The sequence below is a fragment of the Hylobates moloch genome, unplaced genomic scaffold, assembly GCF_009828535.3.
Source record: "Hylobates moloch isolate HMO894 unplaced genomic scaffold, HMol_V3 SCAFFOLD_8, whole genome shotgun sequence".
Taxonomy (NCBI): Eukaryota; Metazoa; Chordata; class Mammalia; order Primates; family Hylobatidae; genus Hylobates; species Hylobates moloch.
In genome coordinates this window covers 120,280,802-120,298,454 of record NW_026652283.1, presented here as the reverse complement: position 1 = coordinate 120,298,454, position 17,653 = coordinate 120,280,802, and the positions used below count along the sequence as shown (strand labels likewise).

Here is a 17,653-nt window from a genome sequence, read left to right as displayed (position 1 = left end):
GCTCTGCGCGTGTCCCGTAGTGCTGATCACTCTTTTTCAGATAAGCTGATATTTTAAAAAATGAACATAAGCAAAAATGACTGGAAAAGAGAGAACACAGAGATGATATAAAAATTGCTAGGATTCTATAGTAAAATGTCTGAGTCTGCCTATCTAAGTAGAAACACAGAAATAATTTAAGGCCGGGCACGGTGCCTTACCCCTGTAATCCCAGCACTTTGGGAGGCCAAGTCAGGCGGATCACAAGGTCAGGAGATGGAGACCATCCTTTGAATGGTTAAACCCTGTCTCTACTAAAAATACAAGAAATTAGCCGGGCGTGGTGGCGGGCGCCTGTAGTCTCAGCTACTCGGGAGGCTGAGGCAGGAGAATGGCGTGAACCCGGGAGGCGGAGCTTGCAGTGAGCCGAGATCACGTCACTGCGCTCCAGCCTGGGCGACAGAGCCTGACCCCATCTCAAAAAAAAAAAAAAAAAAAGAAAGAAAGAAATGGAACCTCTTGAGCTACAAAAGCTGTTTTATGGCTCTGAACAGCTTACCTAGCTTTTCCTAAGTCTTGTCCGTCTGCGCTTCCTGACCACATGATACACATCCTCTAATTCTGCGTTCTGAGGGAGAGGCAGGCCCAATATTTTATACCCTCCTGGTACCACTACAAAAGTCCTTCCCCTGTTAAATCTGCTTATTCAGTTGAGTTTCCAGTGGAGGTCCCTCTCGTATTAATCGGGTTAGTATAAGTGCTGGCCTTGGAGATTGCTGTAAGGCTTCAAGTCCAGGTTCGCTCATAAGCTCTGAGTTTCCTTTCCCACATAGAGAGAACCGTGCTTTTAAAGGTCCACCCATGAAGGGCGAAGAGCCCCAGGAGTTTGAAACCATATATCAGCACACGTAACAAGTGCCCAAACACACAGGTAGTAGAGAAGTGATCTGTCAGAGAGGCTCTGTGCTCGCTAACACAACCTAGGGTCTGTTCTAATAAGGCCACTTCTGTAGGGCTTACCCAGCTATATAACATTTTGGATTTCCTGAAACTGCCAGACTTCCTCAAAGTCTAACGCAACCCATTGATCATATCATTTATTCAGCCCCTAATATGTGCAAAGCAGTGGGCTAGGGGATGTGTGGTACACAAGATCACTGTAATAAGACTGCAATTATTATGTATCTATTAAGTGCCAGGCCCTATGCTGTGGTTCCATGAGTTCATTTTATGCGCAGTGCAGTCTTTAAGATAGGCAGATTAACCCCATTGTATAAAAGGTGAAACAGAATCAAAGACATTAAGTAGTTTTCCAAGGTCATATGCTAATGGCTACTGGAAGTAGAATTCAAACCCTTACCTCCTGCTTTAAGCTGCAAGTTTCTTCTTTTTAAACCACCATAAGTTCCTTGCACATCCTTAAGGAGCTCACAGCCTTGGAGAAATAATCAACTGCTTTCTTATGGCTTTAACATCCCAACGTGTTCTTAACTGGAAAGAATATGGCTCAACATAAGTAAGTAGATGGTATTACTTCCCTGACTGAAAAGCAGATAGAATCATAGATTTTAAAAATTATATATAATTTATTTTATTATAGGAATAATTCCTGCCCATTGAAGAAAATTTTTCAAATGCACACATGTATCAATAGCAAAATCATTAGTTAGCCACAATCGCACTATCCAGAGATGATAATTAACATTTATTCTAAACCTTCTCATGTTATTTACAACTTATAATTAGTTCATAAAGTTGGGATCACACTGTATCATTGGCTTTATAATCTACTTTTCTAACTTAATATTCTATGACAAATATTTCCCTGATATATTTAAAGAGCAGTTTAAATATTTAAATATTCTTTTTTTTTTTTTTTTTTTTGAGATGGAGTCTTGCTCTGTCACCCAGGCTGGAGCGCACTGGCGTGATCTCGGCTCACTGCAACCTCCACCTCCTGGGTTCAAGCAATTCTCTGCCTCAGCCTCCTGAGTAGCTGGGATTATAGGTGCCTGCCACCACACCTGGCTATTAAACATTCTTTAAAACACAATTTTGATGACTTTCTGGTATTTCATCACATCAATAGACCGTCATTTATTGATCTGTTTCTTAACTTCTTTACTTCTACAGACAGGGCCAGCAGAGGGGTGCATATTTTGCATTCTGCACAAAGTTCTGGCTTAAGTTGAAGGCTCCTTCATCTGTGGGGTGACCCTTGGCTAGCACTCTGCCCCCTAGAGCGAGCATTTCCACAGCCTGTGGCAGGCCGGAGGAACATCTTTTTCTAGTGGACACAAAAGCTCCTAGAGAGGCCAGCAGCAGCCTTGATGATAGACAATACTCTGCAGAGTGGAACACAGAAAGGTCTTGAGTATCATCTACTATTGGTAATTTCTACCAGCGGAAGCCACTATCACCTGTATTGACTTCTGTGCCTCTTTTTTTCTAATTAAAAAACTTGAATGTTTATATTACTGTAATGTAAAGAGACAGGGTCTTGCTATGTTGCCCAGGATGGAGTAGTTGCTATTCACTGGTATGATCATTGCACACTACAGGTTGAACTCCTAGACTCAAGGAATCCTCCTGCTTCAGCCTACCAAGTAGCTGGGACTGCAGGCTCACACCACCCTGCCCAGGTTTTTTCTTTTGGTAATTATGTGTTTTTACTATGAATTTTATTGCACCATTTTTAATAACACTGCAGTTACTTGGAATCATGGTTCTGCAGGTAATAAAATATTTTTCCATTTCCTTTTTATTTTAAATGCAGTTAAAAATATACAAGCATTGAAGATTCTTTTTAACCATGGCAATTATTATAGATCGAACATATACTGAAAGAGTCTAAACAATGATGCCAGATCCCTAGGCTTATATCATTCCAAGGAATTAATGCAACTTTTGTACATTTGAGAGGTGTGATTGCATTGTTGAGCAGGTGCTGAACTCTTCATGTCAACAGGGACAGAAGGTCATCACAGATTTCTAGTGTCCTGCTGCATTATAGATGATAATGCAGAATTAATTTTAGTGGGGAAAACCAGTGGTGGTTATGATAATTCTTTTTAGATTAAGAATTAAAATGACATTTATTTTGGGAATGTTTCTCTACTGCCTTCGCCACAGGAAACTTGTTGGACTATAAATTGCCTAATACATCTTGCATGTCCTTGAGTTTTGGCTAGTGTACCAATCTCTTTATTAGAACAATCATTTACATGATATAAATCTGCTCTGAGCACAGCTTTGAGACCAAGCGCCCTGGTTCATAGTTACTGCTGCTGTCCTGGCCGGCGTCCGGGAACCAGCCTCACAGGGGCTGCATCTGACAGTTTTAATTCTCTGCTCTGGAGCAAAGAGGCTGCAAATGTGCTGCACAGCAGTGCTTCTAGCTTGCCTAGAGTCAGACTTTCATTTCCAACAGGAAAAGCCAGGGAAGTTGAGATAAGCCATAACTTAAAAAGAAAGCTTAAAGTATGGACACTCGCCAGTAGAATGCAGGAATGATAGCAGCTTAATCTTATTCTTCTACCAAAGAATGTGAGTTTAACACGTTCCTGGCCGGGCACGGTGGCTCATGCCTGTAATCCCAGCGCTTTGGGAGGTCGAGGTGGGTGGATCACCTGAGGTCGGGAGTTCGAGACCAGCCTGACCAACATGGAGAAACCCCGTCTCTACTAAAAATACAAAATTAGCTGGGCGTGGTGGCACATGCCTGTAATCCCAGCTACTAGGGTGGCTGAGGCAAGAGAATCGCTTGAACCTTGGAGGCGGAGGTTGCGGTGAGCCAAGATCACACCATTGCACTCCAGCCTGCGCAACAAGAGCGAAACTCTGTCTCAAACAAAACAAAACAAAACAAAAAGACAAGACCTTCTTAAAAGTTAAAGAAACATATGGCAGTAGCAATAGCCTTCGAATCAGAATGGAGTCGTGTCATTCCTTGAAGAATTTCACTTCAATTTATACTAGTAAGTATTGACTTTCACTTAGGAAATTGATGTACGACAAGCATTCTAAATATTGTCAAATTGTTTTAACAGTTAAGTGAATGTGTGTGTGTGTGTGTGTGATGGGCTAGCCTCCACTATGGCTGGTCAAGAATAGATATAAAGTGCTTTTTGTTGGTTTTCTTTCTTTCTTTTTTTTTTGTCTTTGTCAGGTTTGTATGTCTAGGTAGGAAATGGACCTGCACCTCGGGTCTATTTCTTGAAATAAGGGACGCACAAGAAAAGGGAAGCAGCAGCATAAAATTTAGGGTCACTTACAGGCTAGGTGACTTCGGTGTCACTTCTGCTCTTGGAGCCTCAGTTTCTGCATCTGCAAAATGGGAAAGCACGGTTTTCAGGAAGACTAAAATGTGAATGTGCTAGAGCAGTGTTTGTTCATCTCTATTAATGTAAGAAAAGGTGCATCCCCCATTACTGCCAGATGATGAGACTGGGGCTCATTTCTCTCCCCTGACACCCCTGCTCTCCCTGTTGCTATGCACGGCACATGCTGCAACCCAGGACACCTGAGCTCTGTCACTTAGTCATTGCCTGTTAAGACTATGAGAAATTCATAGGAATCCCAAAATCTACTTGGAGGTCAGCTTCCTCCTTAACAAAATGATAAAGAGGTACTAGAGACTGTTCAGCATCCTTTTGGTGACAAACATCTATGAGTCCAGAAATAAGTGCCAGGAGGTGACAAATGGGATTCTGTTTCCTAACTGTAGGGAATCCAGAGAGATAACGACTTCGCACTTAGCACCTGGGTCAATTCTGCTTGGCTCTTCCCCAGCCAGTTTCCTTCTCTCTTTGGTTCTGACCTTTTGATTCAGAGCTGTCAAGAAATTGATCAATGATACACTTAGTATGGCTCATTTCATCAATATAAGGCACTAAAGAGCCACTTTTTCTTTTCCTGTAAACAAGCACTTGCTTATGAGCCCAGAGGGAATTGGTAGACAGCACTGCGTTCTTTCTCAGCCACACACACACACACAGTGATGATGCACTTTGAAATCTAAGAAAGAAAATGAATATTATTTATTTCAAACCTGCCACTCAGATCTTTCCTGTGGCCCAGAGTGACTCTGTGGAGGCACTGCACCTGTGAACTCCAAATATCTGAGATAGGTAGCAGTCAATTTAGAAAGTTTATTTTGGCCAAGGTTAAGGACGTACCTGCGACACAGCCTCGGAGGTTCTGACGACATGTGCCCAAGGTGGTTGGGGCACAGTTTGCTTTTATACATTGTATGGAGACATGAAGCATCAATCAATGTGTGTAAGATGTACATTGGTTCAATCCGGTGAGGTGGGACACTTGAAGCAGGGGTTTGCAGGTCATAGGTAGATAAGAGACAAAAGATTGCATTCTTTTGAGTTCTTGATCAACCTTCCACTGAATACACAAAGTAGTCTGGTTAAGTTAATCTGCATTTTTACGAAAACAATAGGGCAGAGGAAGCTATCAGATATGCATTTGCCTCAGGCAGGCCTCAGAGGAATCACTTTGAGTTCTGTCTGTCCTTTGTCCTTTGTGGGCAAACTGTGAGGGAGGCATGTAGCTTTTTATCTTTCTAACAGTCTTATTTAGGAGTAAAATAGGAGGCAGGTTTGCCTGCCGTAGTTCCCAACATGACTTTTCCCTTTGCTTAGTGATTCTGGGGTCCCAAGATTTATTTTCATTTTACACACCTCACTCTTCATTTCCTAAATAGCATTAAAATCCAATTTTAAACTTTCTGCCTGGCGAGGCGCAGTGGCTCATGCCTGTAATCCCAGCACTTTGGGAGGCCGAGGTGGGCGGATCACCTGAGGTCAGGAGTTTGAGACCAGCCTGAGCAAGATGGTGAAACCCTGTCTCTACTAAAAATACAAAAAATTAGCTGGGCGTGGTGGCTTTCACTCGCATCCATGTGAAGAGACCACCAAACAGGCTTTGTGTGAGCAACAGGGCTGTTTATTTCACCTGGGTGCAGGCGGGCTGAGTCCGAAAAGAGTCAGCGAAGGGAGATAGAAGTGGGGCCGTTTTATAGGATTTGGGTAGGTAAAGGAAAATTGCAGTCAAAGGGGGTTTTCTGGTTGGCAGGGGTGGGGGTCACAAGGTGCTCAGTGGGGGAGCCTTTGAGCCAGGATGAGCCAGGAGAAGGAATTTCACAAGGTAATGTCATCAGTTAAGGCAGGGACCAGCCATTTTCACTTCTTTTGTGGTGGAATGTCATCACTTAAGGCAGGAACAGGACATTTTCACTTCTTTTGTGATTCTTCAGTTACTTCAGGCCATCTGAATGTATACGTGCAGGTCACAGGGGATATGATGGCTTAGCTTGGGCTCAGAGGCCTGACAGTGGCAGGCGCCTGTAATCCCAGCTACTGGGGAGGCTGAAGCAGGAGAAGTGCTTGAACCCGGGAGGCACAGGTTGCAGTGAGCTGAGATCGTGCCATTGCACTCCAGCCTGGGCAACAAGAGTAAAACTCTGTCTCAAAACAAACAACCAAAAACACAAAACAAAACAAACAAACAAAACTTGCTGCCTTTAGTGCTATCCAATGGGTCTATGAAGGCTTTTGATGGTGTGACTTCCTTTCAAAGGCTTTTTCCTGGATGGCTACACTGGCGCGGTTTTTCTTGGCTAGTCTTTCTAGGGATAGAAGGTGGCATTCTAAGCATGGTTCCGTTGTTTTAAGAGTTAAGGGGATGTGTATGTGTGTGTGGGTATGTTTCTAATCACAGAAAGTGGGGATTAAATATCTCATCCAGATCTTATACTAATGTGCAGATCATTGACTCATGATTTCAGGAGTCCTTTGTCTATTTTGTCTCTCCCTCTGTTCATGGACAATGTTGTCATTGTCAGGCCTCTGAGCCCAAGCCAAGCCATCGCATCCCCTGTGACTTGCATGTGTACATCCAGATGGCCTGAAGTAACTGAAGAGCCACAAAAGAAGTAAAAACAGCCTTAACTGATGACATTCCACCATTGTCATTTGTTTCTGCCCCACTCTAACTGATCAATGTACTTTGTAATCTCCCCCATCCTTAAGAAGGTACTTTGTAATCTCCCCCACTCCTAAGAAGTTTCTTTGTAATTCTCCCCACCCTTGAGAATGTACTTTGTGAGATTCACCCCTGCCTGCAAAACATTGCTCTTAACTTCACCGCCTATCCCAAAACCTATAGGAACTAATGATAATCAACCACCCTTTGCTGACTCTCTTTTTGGACTCAGCGCACTTGCACCCAGGTGATTAAAAGCTTCTATTGCTCACACAAAGCCTGTTTAGTGGTCTTTTCACATGGACGCGCATGAAAGTCATCTGATAGGACATTACAGTAGTGTTTGTCTGTAAATAGGTTTTGCTCTAATTCTGTCCCCTGCACTTGGGGATGCAGTACAGCAGAGTCAGGTCACTGGAGAGCCATCTGGTCCAAGGCCCTGCTGTCAGGCAACCTTCCAGCCACATCAGACCAATGACAGTCTCTCATCTCCATTGCCTACATGATCTAAGGTGCCACCATCTTGTCTCATCACCTGCTGCAATGTGGAATGGAAATTTGTGTTTTTCAAGGAAAGGCTTGGAAGAAAGTGTTATTTTCCCTAACACCAAAATGTTCATCTGAATATCCCTAAGGACTTAGAAAAATGTGTGAATGAATATCAATGTAAATACTTTGTTTGGTTTTTTTTTTCAAGTTTAAAAAGGGAGTAGGGAGCAGAGAAATAAAAGAAGAGAGGATCTTTCTATGCAATAACCATTTTTAAAAGCCAAAATTCCCTAAAAAATATTATAAAGGGCTGGGCGTGGAGGCTTATACCTATAATTCCAGCACTTTGGGAGGTCGAGGTGGGAGGATCACTTGAGGCCAGAAGTTTGAGACCAGCCTGAGTAACACAGTAAAACCCCATCTGTACAAAAATTTTAAATATCAGGTGGGCATGGTGGTGCATACCTATAGTCTCAGGTATTCAGGTGACTGAGGCAGGAGGACCACAAGCCCAGAAGTTGGAGCCTGCAGTGGCCTCTAATCATACCACTGCACTTCAGCCTGGGTGACAGAGTGAGACCCCATCTCAAAAATAAAACAAAAAAAGAAAAGAAAAGAAAAATGATGTAAAAGGGTAAGACTCGACTGCCTAACTTCAAATTCAAGATTTGAGCAGGAAAATCAACGATCAATTTTCCTGGGCAACTACAAGTTACCTTCCTTAATAAAACTCCTTAACCTCAGATGCGCCCCCCCCCACCCCCCTCCAATTCCTGACCATAGCATTTACAATAAGACCTTTTATTGCAATTATGAACATAGGATATTGGAAAATATCTTCTGTATGGCAAGCCCAACTGTAATGCTGTACTCAGGAATTCTCTTATTAAAATATGCACGCACTCATACTTGAGATTTATTGGTCTTTTCTCTTATTGCGTTAAGTTCTTAAACTGATTTTTGATATTGCTCTTGTGGCATTTTAAAGCTTTTGTGCTTAAACTGCACATTCTTCTGCAAGCATAGATATTTTGAGATGAAGTAGGCAGCACTTCATAGAATTCAAAGAGATAGGGAGGCTGAATGATGAATGAATGTATTTACTGTGTAAATGAGGAATAAAACTGGGCCAAGGTTTTTCTCCTGAAACCAGATTTTAAAAATGGTTTAACAATATATTTTAACATGCTCCCCTTTGGGGAACCATGTAAATCTAGTAGACTGTACTTTTCCCCTTATTTTTCTTGACTTCAAATCAGAGTGATGGTTTGGTGGGTTGTATGCCCCAGCGACTTTCCTCTCTGCCACATTTTCCTGTCTGTTGGCATCTGAGGACATTTCAATGGCTTCCTTGAAGGTCTTGGTGTCTCTCCTCTGTGTTCAATTTTCTGCCTTTAGCGCAGTGTTCAAGAATGGCTTTGCAATCTTAGTGTTTGTTGTTTGCTCTCATCCCTTGACCAGCCTGTAATGTTTCCGAAGGTAATCTGATGAGTTGGTTTGAATAGCTCAATTTGGAGAATAGCTAACAGGCAGGGAAAGTGAGGAGCATAAATAATGGAGGTAGCTGGGGCCTCTCGTTGAATCAATATATACAGTGGGGGAGGAGACAGGCATCAGGAAACACTGGCCCACTAGGAATAAGATTGCTGGGTATTCAGTTTTGGTATTGTTAGAATTGTGACATGAATGGGGAATGAGAATCTCTTTGGTCTTCTCTGGCTATCTTGGGGTGGGGACTATCGTTTATTGTTTCCCTGTTACTACTCTATGAAAAAGCAAGGGTCACCTGTGCTCTGTGTGGCACTGCAAAATCAAATTAACATTGACCTGAGCCCCTGCTACAAGCTACAAAGCCAAGTGTGGGTGCAGCTGAGGATAGTGAAGAGCATTAAACATGGTTGGGCAAGATGTAAAAGGCGATTGGAAACGACAGTGGAATTTTGAACACAAGGTGTTAGGTGGTAAATTGCGTAATGAATGCTTTTGACCTTCAATGGGTCTGCTGAGGTTAGTGTGAGTGAGGAGGAAACAGGAGCTGGGGCTGTCAGGATGAGAGGATGGAGATGGTAGAGAATAGAACTGGAACATTCTAGGTGAGAGTGACATTGGCAAAGTGGAAAGAGCTCTCTCTAGGAGGTAGGAGACCTGGCTGAAGTGCAATGGCGTGATCACGGCTCACTGTAGCCTCACTCTCCTGAGCTTAAGGGATCCTCCTGGTTCAGCTTCCGGAGTGTCTGGGGCCACAGGTGCACGCCACCACATCCAGCTATTTTAATTTTTTTGTAGACACGAGGTCTCACTATGTTACCCAGGCTGGTCTCAAACTCCTGGGCTCAAGCAAGCCTCCTCCCTTAGCTTCCCAAAGTGCTGACATTGTAAGTGTGAGCCACCACTCCCAGTCCGAGACCTGGCTTTTGACTTACTATGCCTGTGCTCCCGCTTCCTGTGTGGCATTGGGCAATCAACACAGCCCTTCTGAATGTTCACTTCCTCAACAGTAAATGGAGCAGTTAGAAGACTCATTCATTCCAGAAATAGTTTTGAGCATTTGCTCTGCATCAGACCCGGTGCCACGTACCATGGGTGCAAAGGGGAGCAGCATAGGTAAGATCTGTACCTTCTGAAGAGGGTAGAGTCTTCTGGAGGGACATTACAAAGAGTCAGGCACTCCCAGTGCTGGGAGCTAAGTTCTGTTACAGGGAAGAGAAAGAAACAATGGGAATACCAAGGAGGATATTTACAGAGGGGGAAGCCTTTGAGCTGAATTGAACGGTGAATAAAGGCTGAGCAGCCATGGTGAGATGGGGGGAGACTGTTCTGAATGGTGTGGTGGCAGGGGTGGGGGGGATGCAACACTCTTGTTGGACTGGAAGATAGAGTTCAAATAGTGGAATTTCAGAGCTCCGACACTCTAATATTAAGAAGATCCAGCAAGTTCTGCCATGAACAGTTGTGCTCATAACTAGCTCTGTGACCTTGAACAAGTTTCTTTGTCTCCAAAACCTAGTTTTGTTACAGGTAGACAGGCGTGAGTGGGCTCTCCCCCGACGCACTAGAAATGTCGGATTACAGTTCCACAGTTATCGCATTGCCTCTCTAAAAATCATAATTCAGCAGCCAGGGAGAGACAATCTCTTGATGGTGCACACCCTTAGCATTAAAAGTGTTAACTGAATGCAGATCCCAGGGAGAAGCAGATTCTTGGGCATATGTGTTAAGAGATAAAATGGCAAAGTATGATGTTCCGGGGTACACGCCACAGGAAAAAGGAAAAAGTCTCAGTTGGGCATGCGTGTAACTCCCTAAACGCACTGCGCGTGCTCAATTCCAAAGGCTAAGGAAAGCACTGCGCATGCGGGAAGCCCACCCTAAGGGAAGAATCATGGGAAAGAGGTGAACCTGTGAAGTTTTAGGATCAAGGTTAAAGGCCGTTTTTTGCTCTCCTCTCTCTTGGACCTTCAGGCGCCAGCTTGGGTATATTCCAAGCAAATTTTCCTTCCTTTCCAGCTGTTTTTTGTTTTTGTTTTTTGTTTTTTTGAGACGGAGTCTTGCTCCGTCGCCCACGCTGGAGTGCAGTGGCGTCATCTCGGCTCACTGCAAGCTCCGCCTCCCGGGTTCACGCCATTCTCCTGCCTCTGCCTCCTGAGTAGCTGGGACTACAGGCACCCGCCACCACGCCTGGCTAATTTTTTTGTATTTTTTTTTTTTTTTTTTTTTAGTAGAGACGGGGTTCAACCGTGTTAGCCACGATGGTCTCGATCTCCTGACTTCGTGATCCGCCCGCCTTGGCCTCCCAAAGTGCTGGGATTACAGGCTTGAGCCTCCGCGCCCGGCTCTTTCCTGTTCCAAAGGCTTTTTAAATAAACTTCCGCTCCTCTCCAGGATTCTGCTTTATGCCCCTCAGTCGAATTCTTTCTTCTGAGGAAGCGAGGACTGAAGTTGCTTCTGACCCGTACAGATATGCCGCAGGTAACTCGGGTCTCTTCCGCCGCTAATAGTTTCTTAATCTGTAAAATGGGATAATAATGGTGTGTATTGCATTAGCCCATTCATCGTGTGGATTCAATGAGATGATGTATGTACAGCCCTTAGCACAGTGCCTGGAATATAGGAAGTCCTTAGTAAATGTGACTTGCTGCATTTTCATTATTACTATATCTTCCAGACCCCAGGGATCTCGTGCGTCACAGAGTGCTCGCCACCACCCCCAGGGGACACCTTCCCCCATCACTGTGGCCCTCTCTGGGGAGCTGAAGGCCTCCATAACTGCCATGGGATTGAATTGTGAGCAGTTGCTTTTACAGGCTCAGCTTCTGTCCTGATTACCGCAAGCTTTGGATTCATTTCTCCCCAGTGCTTCTCCCGTAGTATTATACCGAGACATTTCCTATGTGGGATTGAGATAAAATATTCCATTCCTATGGATAATATGGTTTTCTGTTTCTATTATTCAGACACAATGACCAAAGAATAATTTGGATGGCTGGCAAGCCTTGGATCAATAACATGCTGCCTGCTGTTAAAAAGTTAGCTTGGTCATCACATTTCTTCTTGGCACTAAGGATAATGTTGTACTCTGATCCTCCATCCTTTCTTTCCTCTTTCCTCCCTCCCATCCTCCATCCTTTCTTTCCTCTTTCCTCCCTCCCATCCTCCATCGTTTCCTCAAGTGTAATCTTACTCTTGGGAGGTGTGAAATGCTAACTTAGCCTTTAAATGTGTTCTTTGAGTTCCTTAGTTCTAGAGAGATAATTTCTAAGATCATCCTGTCAGAGAAATGTGATACTCTAAAAATCTACTTTTATTTGGTATAGATCACTTCTTACGTATTTGCTGAAAACTTGCCACAGGTTTTAACAGAGCATGTACATTTTAAGGAACCACAGACATGCTTTAAGTTTGGGCATTTTGAGAATCCAATAGTGTTAAAAACATAAGGACCCTCAAAAATGTAATTATCTTTTCCAGCCTTCCCTCCCTGCCTTACTCGTATTCTGACCTTGAATAGTTCTCACTTTACTGTTGAACCACAATTCAGCAGCGGCAGCAGCAGCAGCAGCTCTTGTAGAATGTTGCAATCGCAAAAGGGATTTACAATTGTTTGTGTTTTTCATCATTGACTTGAATAGCGTTAATTCAGAGTGATGCACTGTGCTTCAATACTGCAGATATGAAGGAGGTGGGAATTGAGACAGACTGATTTGTCTGGAGTCCCATGGTTCAGTCTAGAATTTAGACAGACAAAGGAGTTTTTTTAACATAGTTTTAATACAGTCTGCACTTTCTCTTCCACCCGCACCTCTGCCTTCTAAACGACTGTGGTTAAGCATAATCTATTAATCCTTCAATGAGAAAGGAAAGCCATGGAAAATCTGGCAACAGGAATTGTGTGTGAGTCAATGCTTGGACTATTAGAAGCGGAAGATATGTGCAGAAATAAAAAGAAAAACTCACCTTGTAGCAAATTAAGAGCATTGATTGGAATTTGCAAGGAAGTGTTTATTTTTTATTCTTCTTTTTGATGGATGCCACCAGTATTAAAATAAAGAGAATAAATAATATTGAGCAAGGACTCATTGGTGCCGACGTTGGCACTAAAACCCTCACTTGTAACTCCGCATAGAATAATTAGGTTAGAAGACTGTGAGTGCCTGTTCTCTTAGACTGGTATTAGTGGGAGCCGGGTAGGGGACACAGGGCTGGAGGCTTCATCTGGCACAAAACAGCTGGGTCTCCCAACTCAGAACCAAAGCTAACTTCCTCTTGTGACCTGGTTTCTCTCTCCATCTCCATGCTCTGTCCCCACTGCATCCCCTGGACCCTGGAGATCTTCCTTTTTTTTTTTTTTTTAATCAGCCTTGTTGCTTGCCATAGGGGCTGCACCCTGCACCAGAGGCCCCAGGTAACACAGGCAGGTCTCTAAGACATGCTACATAGCTTTTGTTTTCAGTTTCCATCTTGACTTTTTAAATTGCTGATATTATCACTGTCAAAAAACAAATAAAAACATATTATAAACTGATTCCAAGTCATACCATGTTTTGAAGGGAACATGGAGGTTGAAAGGGGCCCCAGTCCTTCCACCTCCCCTGTGTTCTTAGTTCATTTCTTGTGCCCTTAGTTCATGACCTGTGCTCTTAGTTCCTGTCTACCACATCCCATAGTGCCCTGTCCCTGATTTTGTTCGAAGTGCCCCTAGCAGTGTCCCCTAGCAGTGTGCCTCATTTGTGGCTAAATGTGCCTGTGTGCTTGGAACAAACCTTTAAGTTCACCTTTTAGAACCTGACAGATTGGAGGTACCATCCTCAAGTACTTGCTTTATATCGTCTTCAGCATTACTGGGCAGCTCTTTAGAAAGGTGGACGTGTTGTTGGGTACAGATTTCTTACCCTCTAGAGGATTGTTGTTTTAGAACATTACATCTGAAATCCAATCTGGAGATTTTGATTCAGTGGGTCTGGGATGGGGCCCGGGAATTTGTAGTTTTAACAAGTATCTTGGGTGGTCATTATCAGGAAAGTCTGGAAAACCCTGCCTTATTGTACACTCAACTTTCCTGTTTTCTTTCCTTCCTGATTCACATAGACCTGCTAAGTATTTGCTGGACGTGCAAACAACCTTTGTAATGACTCTGTAGGCTTCCATTTGACAGAGTTTGAATATAATATGGCAATTTTGAACTCTCGTAATCTTTTAAAGATAGAATTTTACCAGATCAGTCATTCTGTATTGACGCTTCTAATTCATTGTTTGTTCCTGCATGAACTTCTCATTGTGGAACAATTAAGATATCTACTTTTTAAAAAAAATCTGGAATTTAGTTTGAATTTCTCATTGTGAAGCAACTACGATATCTACTTTTTAAAACTATTATTTATTTATTTATTTTTTTGAGACAGAGTCTCGCTCTGTCACCCAGGCTGGAGTGCAGTGGCGCAATCTGGGCTCACTGCAAGCTCCGCCTCCTGGGTTCACGCCATTCTCCTGCCTCAGCTTCCCGAGTAGCTGGGACCACAGGCGCCCTCCACCACGCTCGGCTAATTTTTCTGTATTTTTTAGTGGAGATGGGACGATATCTACTTTTTAAAAAAATGTGGAATTTAATTTGTTAGAAAAACTGATTCTGCCAGGCGCGATGGCTCACACCTGTAATCCCAGCACTTTGGGAGGCCAAGGCAGGCGGATCACGAGGTCAGGAGATCGAGACCAACCTGGCTAACACGGTGAAACCCCGTCTCTACTAAAAATACAAAAAAAAATTAGCTAGGTGTGGTGGCAGGTGCCTGTAGTCCCAGCTACTCGGGAGGCTGAGGCAGGAGAAGGTGTGAACCTGGGATGCGGAGCTTGCTGTAAGCCGAGATCGCGCCACTGCCCTCCAGCGTGGGCGAGAGAGCGAGACTCCGTCTCAAAAAAAATAAATAAATAAAAAAGAAGATTCTTAGCAGCTAGTTAGAGTAGCAGTTACAGTTCTTGATTTTTTAATTTGTTCCTTATAATTAAAAAGTTTTAGGGAAGGGAGAAATGAGTTCTTTCATGGGTAAGTTGTTCATGGGTAGGAATTTCAATTTTGCAAGATGAGAAGAATTCTAGAGATTGGTTGTACAACATCATGAATACATTTAACACTGCCAAATTGTACACTTAAAAATGCCTAACATGGTAAATTTTATGTTATGCATATTTTATCACAATATTTTAAAAATTGGGGGAAGTGTCCACAGGTTTATTGTCTAGATAGCTGTCAGAAAATGAATAGGAATACCTACCGTGTAACCAGGTGCTATGCTAACACCTTTTTGACTTTTTCGGTGGAAGTTGGTTATTTAGTTCTTACAACAGTGCTGTCTGTATTTCACAGATTGGGAAGGAGAAGGTCACTTGACTCACAGGCCAACTGCTGTGGACTGAATTGTGTCTTCCCCTCATTGATATGTTGAAACCCTATCCTCCCTCCAATGTGATGGTATTTGCAGATAGGGCTTTTGGGAAGTAATGAAGTTTAGATGAGGCGTGAGGGCTGGATGGATATGATCGGATCAGTGCCCAAAGAAGAGACGCCAGAGAGCTAGCTTCCTCTTTCTCTTTCCACCTTTACACACTGAGAAAAGGCCAGGTGAGCACACACCAAGAAGGCAGCCGTCTGCAAATCCAAGGAAAGAGTCCTCACTAGACACCCTGCTGCTACCTTGATCTTGGACTTCTAGCCTCCAGAACTGTGAGAAATAAATTCCTGTTGTTCAAGCTAGTATTAATATCTGGTGTTTGGTTATGGCTGCCCAAGTGACTAAGACACCAACTTAATTTGCTTCGCCAGGGTCAATCAGTAGTAGGGCCCAGGATTCTGACCCAGTTCTGCCTAACTCCACAATTCATGCCTTTTCTGGATATAAACATCTGCCTTTCCAGTTTCCCTGACTCTTAGAGCCTTGGAGCAGTGTGTGTCATGTGCTGCACACTCAGGCTGGAACACCCTGTCTCCAGGTAGGTCTCTGCATAGTGTGTGACTCCATGGGGACCTCTGTGCAGCCCCAATCTTGTGAGCTGATACAATTTATATTGGTAAGCTTGGCAAATTTAAGCCTACCTCTAACAACTCTTCAGGAATGTGGGACTCTCTAAAGAGATTCATTTGCAGAGACAGAAGCCTTGGTGTGGGATGTATTACTGTACAGTTTGTACAGTGTGCCAAACCCCTCAGCCAATACGCTTTCTATAACTGGTGCCCCCCACAGCTCGCTGGGATTCACTGTTGTGCAGGTGATAGCTCCAGGTGTTGGGCATCCCTGATGAAGCCTTAGCCGGTAATGGCTGAAGCGATATGTCTGAGATGTCCGGTCAGGACCTTCCTCTCTGTTGCCATGGCTGTGCCTCACTGCTGAGCCTCTCCTCTGTTCCCTGCAGGGTACAGTCTGGATACTTTCATCGACATATTGGAGTTTTTCTACTAAGTGCAGAAACGTCTCTAGATCTGAGCACAGTCACATAAAGCTTAGATTTTAATGTCCTGGTTTCATTAATTTCTATTTCAGTTACTCCAGGGGCTGCTCTCCCTCACTGGGTTCTTTTCAGATGTGTACAATGGCTAGAACTTCTTTCTGTTCTTGCTGCAGTATGCCAGCCACATTTCCTTTTACACAGGCGTCTCCTTTTGTCTCCTGTCTCTGGGTACTGCAGCAGCAAAAGGGGCATTCTGTGGTCTTTTCTCCATAACCCCTCCTGCAGAGAACAACTTTCAGGCTGGGGGCTTCCTGAAAAAATAGATTGCACTGGACAGAAGGACTTAACATGTCTGTATTGCACCCTAAAACATGACCTTCAGTTTCTCTCTACTTAGGATCTATATGCTGTGCCACGATTTTTCTACCATGATTTTATCTTGTAGAAATCACTTTACCTGTCTGGTTTCCAAGTCCTCATTTATTAAACGAAGGTCCCATTCTAAGATTGTGCCAATTTTCCTATTTCCGAATTCATCAGCACCGAGAGTGCTGTCCTTCCTGTGGAGGTCTGGCGATAGAGAACAGGTTCTCCCTGCCATATTGACGCAGGCCCGCCCTTGGCCTCTCCTGTGGGGGCCTGAACACTGGCACCCCTAGCTTCTCCTCGGGGCCAAAGATGACTTGAGCCTTCCCGATGGAAGTAGAAGGTGGAGCTTCCTTTCAGGAAGTGGCTCAGAGTGAGAGACTCAAAGATCAGGAGGGTCTTATAGTTTCATCATGTTGACAAGAATTATAGGAGCTCTAATTAGACAAGCTGCCCCAATGTCCTGATTTCAGTCCTCATTAAGTCCCGACTTCTAACATGAGGTTAAAATTACATCAAGGGCAGGGCGTGGTGGCTCACGCCTGTAATCCCAGCACTTTGGGAGGCTGAGGCGGGTGGATCACTTGAGGTCAGGAGTTCCAGACCAGCCCAGGTAACAGGGTGAAACCTCATCTCTACCAAAGACACAAAACTTAGGCAGGCATGGTGGTATATGACTGTAATCCCAGCTACTGGGGAGGCTGAGGCAGGAGAATTGCTTGAACCCAGGAGGGAGAGGTTGCGCTGGGCCGAGATCATGCCATTGCCCTCCCACCCTAGGTGAAGAAGTGAGACTTTGTTTAAAAAAAAAAAATATATATATATATATATATATATATATGCATATTAGGCTTGGCATCTTGGCATGGTGGCTCACACCTATAAT

At 43.8% G+C, this 17,653-nt stretch overlaps 1 protein-coding gene across 1 annotated transcript in view; it reads right to left on the bottom strand.

Annotated features, from left to right (window-relative positions):
* PPP1R3B (protein phosphatase 1 regulatory subunit 3B) overlaps nucleotides 1-1,437 on the bottom strand; it is a 43,592-nt gene extending 42,155 nt beyond the window's left edge. Inside the window, exon 1 of the mRNA XM_058443233.1 lies at nucleotides 1,340-1,437. The gene's annotated coding sequence lies outside the window, so the exon portion shown is untranslated. The remainder of the gene's footprint in view (nucleotides 1-1,339) is intronic.
* Nucleotides 1,438-17,653: the final 16,216 nt, after the last annotated feature.